General features: G+C 42.9%; 1 long non-coding RNA gene across 1 annotated transcript; it reads left to right on the top strand.

The window, feature by feature from the left end:
• Positions 1–459: 459 nt before the first annotated feature.
• LOC119282212 lies at positions 460–1,502 on the top strand. The gene is made up of 3 exons (XR_005138657.1): positions 460–576; positions 1,114–1,202; positions 1,427–1,502. It is a non-coding gene; the product is annotated as an uncharacterized LOC119282212 (long non-coding RNA).
• Positions 1,503–11,826: the final 10,324 nt, after the last annotated feature.

Genomic DNA, 11,826 nt, shown 5'->3' on the forward strand with positions numbered 1-11,826 from the left:
TATATAGGGCTGGACTATTCTGTTACCGGTAACAGAATATTATTCTGTTACCCCTGCTCCTATAAGGGCGCGCGACGCGATTTACAAACCGGTAACTAAAACATAAAAAGAGTAAACCACGGGCCGCCCATTCTATCCCTAACCTCCAGTCTCGAGCGTCACCACCCTGATGCCCCATCCACCGGCGCCGCTCCAACCCCCGGCCATCCTCCGGTGCCGCCCTCGGCCTAGTCACCGGCGCCGCCCCCGACCAGCCACCGGCGCCGCCTCGCCTAGGCGTCGGCGGCATCCCCCGCCCAGCCACCGGCGCCGCCCCCGCCCAGCCACCAGCGCCGCCTCGCCCAGGCACCGGTGCCGTCCCCCACTCACGCGCTTCCCAGATCCCACCCCCACCCTCGCCAGCAAACCACCAATACACCGAGCAGCTTCACATTCTTCTCTCCTTTCTGGTGTAGCCCATGGCTGGAGCTTGCCGGCGATGGCGGATGTGGAGCTTCACCACCATCCGCAGCCCCAAACCGTGATCCAGTTCTTCGTGAGGCTCTCGAGCTTGTATTTTTTTCGAGTTCATCTAATGTAAGCTATTCAGTATATCTAATTCCCAATCATAAGTACGATTCCCTTTATGTTTTCCATTTTCTTCCTATAACACAAAACATGCACTGTATGATGAAATGAGAAGATATACTAAAAAAAATGTGTGGTGGTGCCATCCATGTTTTCAATTTAAACCACTAGCTTTTTCATACACAAAAAAATCTGCAAATATGTTTGCTAATGTGTGTTTCTAATTGAACCATGCAAGTTTCATTTGATGGCATTCGGCCAAATTGCTACTGTGTTTTTCTAATTGAAATTGCTACTGGATAGATGTGCCTTCTTCGGCGTCACTGTGATATCCACCATTGTGCTTATTGATGTGATGTTTTGAACTTTTTTTGTGCTGTAAAAATTGTTTACTTCTAGTTGCTGCTTGATGCCACGATTGAAATGTGCAAGTTCAATCATTGTCATAGAGCGAGTTCGGAAGTTTGATTTAGTTAAAAAGTAGGAAAAGAAAAATCTCAGTGCTAGTGTGGAGAACTTGCAGGTTCTAATAATGTTGTATGCCAGGTTAGGGACAGTCATCCGGGTGCATGGGAGCAACTGCTGATGGACGACGAGTCAAAGTGTTGTGACTGGCTGCTGCAGATCCTCTGATGGTAATGCCCCTCTACATTTGAATTGACAAAAAAGTTATAGAATTTCAGTTCCTTTGTATATATCAACAATAGTGCAATGGCAGAAAGAACATCAGTTCAAAATGTATATAGAGGAGGTTTGGGAGCCAAAAGGCTGATATTTTGTTGTGTTTAAATTTTTTGGGTGCATGATTGAGCAAGATATAAATAAAAAATGATGTATGATATATATTCTTTTCTTGTAGGAGGTTCAATGATTGTCCTGGCGCAAGTTCAAGAGTTCAGCCTGCGTGAGTCGTCCATCATCTTCCCTCATCTAGCATAGGAGTCTCTCCCCCCCCCTTGCCACACACACAGGCCAGGTTGCCTAGCACCTCCTCAGGTGAGAACGGCGGCGAGGCCCGACACCGCTGCGTCCAGCAGTCCAACACCGCCGCCGGAGGCCGTTCACTATCGCAATGCCTACTTTCGCTCGTGCCTCCTTCCCAGTCATCGTGAGGTACACCCTGCTCCAAATCTCTCTTCTCCATCTCCCGACGGTGAAGATCTCCGTGCCTCCTGCTTGAACTGACATTTTATTTTGAATTGAACTAGTGCTGCTTTGTTTCAGATCTGACGGAAGAAGGCAGAACCTCTCTCTCGTACACAGTAATATTGCCCTCTCATCTCTCATCTCGTAGGCAGTAATATTGGTCGTCAGTTCACTGCATGTTTGTTTGTATGTCTAAAAATGATTGAGTTTATATAGGAGTTCAAATGGATAAAAAAATGAATAGTTATATGTTTGAAGTTCATCGACCAAAATTCTAAATTTCAAACTGAGAAACGTGGTAAGTTCGAACAAAAAATAAATGAGCCCTTCTGACATTTTCACTGAGAAAAAGTTAAGGAGTTCATGTATAACTGTAGCTAGTGCCCCATCAAATCAACATTGCGATGTAATAAAATAGTTTGTTTACATCTCTCTAGCTGTATGAGAATGAATGTTTTGTTATTATATCTGTTTCATTGCTTGTCTTCAGTCACCTAAATAAGTTCAAGAAAAATATGTAAGTTTGGTGCGTGTGCTGCTACAAATCTAAACTTCTTGTCCAATAATTCTAGTACTGATGAGCATCGAGTTGATTGAAATCATGTACTCCTAGTTGGTTTCTAAGACCCTTAATGGTCCTTCTATATATAGAAGATGTGCCTGATAGCCATACATGACTTTTGTGTATGACAAATGGTGCGAGGAAATTCTGAATACATGGCATGTCCGCTCTTGGACAGTAAACATTTATATCTTATTTATTAGTGCAGCCAGTCTGTGCTTCTTCAGTTCTAAAATTCCCAGAGCGTCAGTGCAACTACATATCAGGGTATGCTATGTTGATTCTATAATTTTCCGTATGCTTGTATGTACAAAAATATGGTATATTTACTGCTTGCAACTTTCAATTATGTTTTGTTCTAAAGCTACTTGTTGTAAAGTAGTATATGTGCTAGGATTTCAGTACAACTTCCAAAATAAAATGTGGTTCAAGTTCTCAAATTGTTTAGAAGAAGATAGGACAGGAAGCCTTGAATGGAAAGCTCATATGAGTGTGAATGGTTTGAGTAAATTGTTGAAGATTAGATAGGAGTGAAAAAACAAAAGGTATATAAGTGATGCTAAAAACTGAGATGTCAAATTTAACATTCTATTATTTCTGTTCTTTTATTTTCTTTTAGTTTTGGTGTCTTAATTTGTGGATATATGAGCAGGCCCCAATATTTATTTCTTCAGTTCTCTTCCGTCGTCAGGTCGCAGCCTCTTCCTTCTGCAGGTCACCACCTCCTGCTTCTGCAGGCCGCGCCACATCCCCCCATTCCCGCAGCGGGCATGCCGTTCACCGCCGGCACCATAGTCCGTTCACTACCGACAGCCGAGGCCGTTCAACGACGCAACGATGAGGTCTGGTCTCCCCCCTTCCTCTTTACATGTAGTATATTCTAAAAAATATGAGACACTCTCAATTGAATAAAGAGTGTGCCATGCAAGTTCAGGTATTACTGCTGCACGAGTTCAAAAATCTCAACAAACCAAGCTCAAACCAAATTTCAGGAATTATTTCCTTCATAAATTAGTTTTCTTTTGGTTAATTTGTTGTTCTGGACAGTATAGATGTATTACTGAAGCAGTCCCATAAAATGTCATTGTGTTAAAAGATGCACAAACTATTGTGTTTTTTGGTACCTCACGGCAGTGTGTAGTCCTTGTATGCCTTCTAAACACTGATGCATGTTGTTCTTTGGTACTTGTCTCCAGTACTAGTTTGGAAGGCCAGGAAGTTCTACTTCTAGCATAAGCCAACGGAGCATCGGTCAAAGAAGGCCGATGCGCCTCGTGCCAGCTCCGGGCATCGCCGGAGGTCCTATCTGTTCTTCCACCGCCCCCGTGCACTCACCGTCGAGCCTATCCATGCACAACTCTAGTATTGATGAGCTTCAGGCTTGTTGTTGTTCATGCAGATTAATTCTTTGTTAATTGCTATTGCACATTCAGTAAATGTAGCCTTTGTCTTCTCAGTGAAGTTTTATTGTGAAGATTTTTTAATGCACACTGAAACCAGATTGTCTGCTGCTACATGCACATCATATGCGTATTTTTCCATCGAGAAACCTCATCATATGTAAATGTCTTCTAACTCTAGATTTTGATGGTGCAAAGTTGTATCCGTGTACACATTTCTTATTTCTATTGCTCTTGGTTCAAATGACCAATTGCTATAAGTTCCTATGTGTGTTAGAGAACAATAGTGTTTGGCCGGGTCAAGCTTTGCACTAGTGGAAATTTTTTTGTACCCTTGTGCGAAAGCACTTTATTTTCTGATGATTATTATTATTGTCATGTGGGTGTGGTTGAACATTTGCTGTGCAGGAAATAGGCCTGCGATTTTTGTGTTGCGGTGGGTGCTATGGATAATATGAAAATGTGCAGTCGGTGTGGTGTATATGTCATTCATCTATGAAAATGTGCAGCTGTTGTGGTGTATATGTCATTCATGTACATGTATTATATGTGTGGAATTTTTTTTGTCTATGATGATATGATTGTTACTTCTTCAAAGAAGGTATACATGACCGTTTGTTGTGCATGCAAGAATGAAAAAAATGGTTTACATAAAAAAAATTAAACAGGACAAATTAAAAACAATGATCAGTTCAAAATGAAAAAATGGTTAGTTTGAATTTAAAAATCAGTTTGAAGTAAAAGCCATGATTAGATTGAATTCTAAAAATGAATGATCAGATCAAATTAAAGAGAATAATCAGTTTGGGTTAAAAAACTTGGGTGAATGTCCTACTATTTGCTAGCTTTGGCATTGATTAAAAAAAGTTGTAAGTTCAACATGACATCCCAGATGAGGTTGGGAAAAAAGCTCAAACAAAAAGAAACCCACGGAAAATTAAATGGTAAAAAGTTCAAGTAGTAAATTGAGAGAAGTCCAAAGCACCGTTGCAAAAAAATGTTGAGTTAAAAAAACACACACAAAACTTTTCTTTTTGAAAAAAATGTCATTCAGTTCAACGACAGCCACCCCAGTTCGGGAGTAGTAATTACCTCAGTACGAGTTAGAAACGGCGGTACGTTCGGAATAAAATAAATGGCAGAAATTCAAATTGTTAAAATTCAAGCAAAAAAGAAACCCCATGAAAACTCTGCTTAGTAAGTACCTCAGTACAAGTCGTAAAATGAGATAAGTTCAGAACAACGTTGTCAAAAAAATGTTGAGTTCAAAAAAAAGAAACAAAACAAACACATTTTCTTTTTGAATGAAAATCTCATTCACTTCGATGATACAAACCATACAAGTACAGGGGCGACGATACAGTACACCGTTGAAAACTTACGAGAAAAATATTGCCCAAAAACAGAGCAAAGTCTAATTAGTGAAAACACGCTTAGTACAAACCCATGCAAGTATCAGTACAAGTACCATTTTTCGGAACCATTCAAAATTACTCTACAGAAAACAGATCAGTACAAACATACACATATATCAGTACGACTACTCTGTTTTTCAGACGAGAAAACAACAGGATCCGTCATGCCGTATTCAAAATTACTCTTAAATGGTTGCGAAGTAGAGAAAACGTTCAACATGACTAAGTTTTGCATTTTCGATAGCTATCCAACGGTATATTATTTGCCATATTTCGACAAACTTCTAAAAAACGCGTTCAAAATCAAATTTGACCGTATTCCAATTCGTTTTTAAACCGTAAGGAATTAGAAAAACATTTCTATACGAAAAAGTTGCGCATTTTCCATAGCTTTCCAACGCCGTATCATTTGCGTCAATCCGACAAACTGTTTGCAAAAAATCGCGAAAATACTTTTCGCCCAGAATTTCACCGTTTTTCAAATTACTTTTAAATCATATAGAATTAGAAAAAACACTACATATATGGAAGATGTGCATTTTCACCAGCTTTTCAACGCCATGTTATTTGCTCAATTCCGACAAACGATTTGAAAATTGTGTCCAAAATACGATTCATGTTTTCGGTTTTGAAAAAAATGGTTTTTTCAAAACTGCTCTTAAACCATAATGATATGGTTGTCAAGAGCTTTCCAATGATATATTGCACGCCCCGTTCCGACAAAATAATTACAAAAAGTTTTTGAACTAAAGAAGATGATATTTTAAACACAACTGAAAGCATCAATTCAACCGCTTCGAAAACATCAGTACAACCACCTGAAATCGTCAGTTCAAAAAGGGTAACAGAATAATATTCTGTTACGCGTAACAGAATAGCCCAGATGATAACACCCTCTAGAGTCTTATTTTGCACAGCAAACATCCTTATTCTGCTAACGTTCGGCACCGCAAAGCAAACACGAACGGAACCGCCCCCACCTTGCTACTACTAGCACCTACCACCACTATCCACTAGTAGAAAATCACCCATTAGTCCCGGTTCATAAGGGCCTTTAGTCCCGGTTCATGAACCGGGACTAATGGGTCGTTACTAATACCTCCACCCATTAGTCCCGGTTCAATCCAGAACCGGGACCAATGTGCCTCCACGTGGCTCTGTGCGCCCACCCCAGTCAAGGGGCCTTTGATCCCGGTCGGTGGCACCAACCGGGACCAAAATGCATCCACGCGTCAGCACTCCAGTTGCTGGGGTTTTTGTGTTTTTTTTAAAGGAGGGGAGGTTGGGGGTTTTGGGGGGTTAATTTAATTAGGTGTTTCATATATTGTGTTAGCTAGCTAATTAATAGAGAGAAGTGTCCTCTCTTATGTCCGTGCTTGGAAGCTACGTACTATATATACATAAGTGGTCGAGAGAACCATTCAGTACAGAAGTTTGTCATGCATACCGAGAGAAGTGATCGGTCGACCTCTCCTTCTCCGAGAGGTTGGTCGAACAACAAGTTTTCGTATCATGTATCCGACGCTACTGGCTACATACATGTAGAATATGTATAAGATCTCTTAATTACAAACGCCTAGCTAGCATTTGAAATCAATTTCCACATGGTATTCTCCGGTTTTACTGATAACGTGGTCAAGAAAGAACCCTGCCAATTCCTCTTGAATTGCTTTCATGCGATCTGGTTCTAGGAGTTCATTCCACATCTGTCACGTCTAATTTGAAGAAGGGGGTTAATTAATACATATATATGAATGAAACTCAACAGAAATGATGGTGTAATAAAATGAAATTGTGAATATTATTGCTTACGCACTTCATATTGTGTTTGAGAGTAGCCCCGCTTGTTTTTCAAAGTCGCGGTGTGGATGAACTCGCACACGTAGTATCCACATAAATCATTCCCTTCCTCCTGCCACAAGCACCTACGAGAAATAGAGGTAAATCAAACTGATGATGAAGCATTATAAATGGCATTGATGAAAGTATAGCTATATATAGAATCAACGGGAGATGCGCGCAACTAGCTAGCCAGTAGTACTTACTTTCGGGTATGTATATCGCAGCTCCTTCGGCAGTCCCGGAGCTTCTGCGGTGAACTGTTTCCAAACCCTGCAAGACAAAGAAAATAATTATTATTACTTGAGATATCAGGAAATGAACAAAAAGTTACCGATATGGTGCGATAATTATGATCGATTGAACTTACTTGCTGAGCATTTCAGTCATGTCCGCATAGGTTTTGGGATCTTTCCATCTCGAGTCTAAGATGGTTACTAGTCCACGGTCAAGCTTAATCTCCAGAAGAATATAGTGGTACCTGCGCACGTAACTCATCAATTACATTACTATAACCTCGCTTGAGTAATAAGGGAAACCGAATATGCACACGACAGTAACACTCACGGGCCGTTGTAAGGAAAGAGTATCGTATCTTTGTTTTGATTTTTTATCAACGATCGTAGCAAGTTATCCTCGGCCTCTTTCACGTTCTTTTCAACCAGAAATACAACTATGATACTTGTGTTAATGAACCCAATATCATAAATTTCTTGTTTTTTGCACTCGACAATCTTCAATCTGCATAATATATTGAGGATAATTAATTATAAATACATGCATGCAATGAAAGAGCCGAGCTATATATAGAGACTTAATGACAGAAATAGTACTTACAGGCAGTAGAAAAAGACCATTAATTTATCGAGGGCCTTTTGATTGAAGAACTCGAAGAACTCCTCAAATGGAACAGTCAATAGATCATTTGCAACGAGATCGTGCTCATCTTCGCATCAGACTCTTACCATCAGACTCTCTGCAGGTTTCCATGTACCAATTATGGAATCTTCGCATCATTGTTGTCAGAGATTTTTCATCCTTGATGAGAGGCTTCCCGTACTCGTATCTGTGTCCGTCCACCTTCAAGAAATCAGGAAGTGCGTCGTCAGGCAGGTAATCGTCAAGATTGCCATAACCGGCCACCGTCCCCGGAGCATTAGACACATTGAGCGGGGGGGCACGATTGCTGTGCTTGTTCGCTGAGCTAGGCAATTTTTTCCCCTTTGCTCGTTGTTTTGACCTTTTAGCACTGACAGTAGTTCCCAACCGCTGGGCTTGGAGATATGTCTGTTCAGTAATGCGCTCATAGTTGGTTCTCGGCGGAGACTTTGGTGGTTTCCTCAGGGCATCGATAGTGCGCTTTGCTTTCACCGGATCTACCTTCTCCTCCGGAGGTGGATGTCTCTTTGCTTTCACCACTTCAAAGAACTCCTTCACGTGGGCCTGCACAATCGTATCATTTTCCTCCTCGGACCTATCGTACGGTAACTTCTCTAGAGGCTTGAGAGATGATGGACCGTATTTGTATTGCCTCCCGCCTCTGGTTGTGCTGCTAGACGCCGGAGCAGACGGAGCGGCTGCGGCGTCTGTCTTCTCTCGTGCTTGCTTACGAGGCGGAGGAGAAGGAGTACGACGCACCGGAGCAGCTGGGGCGGCGGCGGGTCTCTTCCGCCCTTGCTGGCGAGGCGGAGAAGGAGGATGCTGCTGGCTGCTCGGGAGCGCCGGCGCAGGCGGAGAAGGAGGCGGAGTGCCGCCATGCGGCAGAGAAGGAGGCGGAGTGCCGCCACGTGTGCCCTGATCATCACTCGCCGGAGGAGGAGGCAGTGGAGGAGGCGGAGTGCCCTGACTCGCCGGAGCAGGAGGAGGAGGCGGAGGCGTCCAGTTCAGAAGGTTGATGAGCTCCTTCTTCCATAGGCATGGAGTCTTCAGAGCAGAACCCAGCCTAGTCTCCCCTTAAGTGGTAGGGTGGTCAAGCACGAGGTCCTCAAATCCCTCCGTTATTTCATCCGCCATCACCTTAGCATATCCTTTTGGAATCGGCTGGCAGTGATAAGTTGTGACGAGTCCACTAGGATAAACTTGGCCAACAGCTGCCTTGACCTTCAAATTCATCCATCGCGCCATCATGTGGCAATTTTGAGACTCCGTGATACCATCCACGGATAGCTGGCAGGAGCCGTCAAGACATGCTCCGGCTGAAGCAGATCGGTGGAAGCCACGCTGCTTCTTCGCTGAGATGGCGGGGTAGCTTCGGCATGTCGTTTGTTGTGATCTGCTGCTTCTCGTTCCTCTTCTCGATCCTCTAGCCCCATTACCCTTCCAAGCAGCGCCTGCATTTGGTCCTGCTCCAGTTTCTTCCTCCTCTCGTGGGTTTTGTAACCCCCTGCGTCCGGAAAACCAACCTTCCACGGAATGGAGCCTGGCATGCCTCGTGTCCGTCCAGGGTGCTCGGGATTCCCAAGGGCCATTGTGAGCTCGTCCTTCTCCCTGTATGGAAGGAACGTCCCTCGCTGCGCTGCATCGATATAGTGTCGAAGGTTCTTGACTGGTGTTTGCAGTTGCTTGTCCGTCCACTGACACTTCCCTGTTACAGGGTCCAAGGTTCCGCCAGCCCCGAAGAACCAAGTCCGGGAACGGTCTGGCCAGCGCATTGTCTCTAGTTCGATCCCTTTTCCAAGAAGATCATGCTCAGCCTTGGACCACTTAGGCCGGGCTTTGAGGTAGCCACCTGACCCCGTGCGACGGAGAAGCTTCTTCTTCACAGCATTTTTCTTGTTTGTCTCCGACATCTTCTTACTCTATTCCGATGTCTTGTGGGCCACAAATGCGGGCCAGTGATCTTTGATCTTCTCATATTTGCCGATGAATTCTGGTGTCTTTTTTTCCTTGACAAACTGGTTCAGCTCTTTCCTCCACCTCCTCATTAGGCCTGCCATCTTCTTAAGAGCACAAGACTTGATTAATTTCTCTTTAACTGGCTTCTCCGGATCCTCCTCTGGCGGTAGGGTGAAATTTGCCTTCATCTCAGTCCAAAGATCTTCTTTCTGCATATCATTGACATAAGACACCTCAGCGTCTTCATCCTTAGCAGGCTTATACCATTGCTGGATGCTGATCGGGATCCTGTCCCTAACAAGAACCCCGCACTGAGCAGAAAATGCCTTCCTTGTCCGGATGGGTTCAATCGGTTCGCCATCGGGCCTCGTCTCCTTACCGAAGTTGTGCTCGATCTGGAGGGCTAGAAAATATAAGGAAGAAAGACGACAGTAATTAATATGTGTATGTATACCAAACAATGGATGCATCAATTAACTAGTCAGCACGGGCTTAACTAATATATATATACCTGGCCGGACTCGGTTCGGTGACCGGAGCAGTCAGCACGGTCTCCTTCGTCTTGTACCTCCATTGTGTCACCGGAGCCATCATGAACATAGTCCTCCTCTTGTACCGACATTAATGGGTCGAAGCCACCATCATAAACATAGCCCTCTTCTTCATCTAGCTGACCAACGGTGTCGAGGAGAAATGACGCAACATCATCACTTGATCCATTTGCGATTATGTCCCCCAACATCGCTTCTGTTTCTTCGTCTCGGGAGTGCTCCATAGTTTCTGCAAATATTTACAACATGTCAATTATTATTCAAACATGGTACAGATGGATATATATATATATATATATATATATATATATATATATATATATATATATTAGTGGCAAACGTATAACTAGCTAGCTAATCACAATAAGGAATCATGTTAGTGGCCTCGACACAACGCTTCAAGGGTTTGGGGTGTACTCGACGATAACGCTCTTTTAACTTAATAATTTGGGTGGCCTCGAGAGAGTTAATTTGTCGGGTAGGGGCGCGGCGGGAGGGGGTAGGAGACCAACATCGTTTTCTCTCTAGGGTTTGGGTGTCCTCGAGAGTTTTGGTCGAGCGAGAGGGCCGAGGGGGGTGCTGCAGTTGTATAAGTTATCACGATCGAGAGGGGGTATATATATATATCGACCACCCCTCATGTCGAAGTTATCTATAGGGGGTTATATCGACAACGACGCGACATACATATACATGGGAAAAGAATGTTATCGGGGAGGGGGTATCGGTACCACCCCCTAGCTCGTGTTGAAGTTTCTTCTTTCTCCTTTATTCCTTTCTTTCTTCTTCTCCTCTTCTTTTTCTTCTTCTCCCTCGAGAAAGGAAAATAATTAAGGAAAAGGAAGAAAAGAGAAAAAGGAAGAAGGAAGAAGAAGAAGAAAAAAAAGAGGAGAAGAAGAAAGGAATAGAGGATAAAGAAGAAAAAATAGAATTTCTTCTTTCTCCTCTATTCCTTTCTTCTTCTCCTCTTCTTTTTCTTCTTTTTTCCTCTTCTTATTTATTTCTCCTCTTCTTCCTCTCCTCTTTTTCTCCTTTCTTCCTCTTCTTATTTTCCTTTTTCCTCTCATTCTTTTAGTATTGCTTGTTTTAAAAAAATGTTCAAATAGAAAATTTCGAAAAAAACAAAGGTTTTGCCTAATGCATTGTTCCTATGAATATACAAACATTTGCATATTATACAATAATTAATATCACCAATAGATACAATAAATACAGAGCGACGAAGGGCCAATAGATACAAAAAATCTATGAACAGAAAAAAACATGAACAATAAATACACATATGAACAATAAATACATATATGAACAAAAACATGCTCTGAACAATTTTTGAACATTACATACACATAGCCACATACATACACATATATATACATTGAACAAAAAAATTAAACTAATAAAAATGAAAAAAAACAGAGCCGGTGCGGCGCGGCGGCTCACAGCGGTGGTGGCGCGCGGGGGCGGGCGACGGCGACGGGGCAGGGGCTCGGGGCGCGGCGCGCGGGGGCGGG

This window comes from Triticum dicoccoides, chromosome 3B, assembly GCF_002162155.2.
Source record: "Triticum dicoccoides isolate Atlit2015 ecotype Zavitan chromosome 3B, WEW_v2.0, whole genome shotgun sequence".
Taxonomy (NCBI): Eukaryota; Viridiplantae; Streptophyta; class Magnoliopsida; order Poales; family Poaceae; genus Triticum; species Triticum dicoccoides.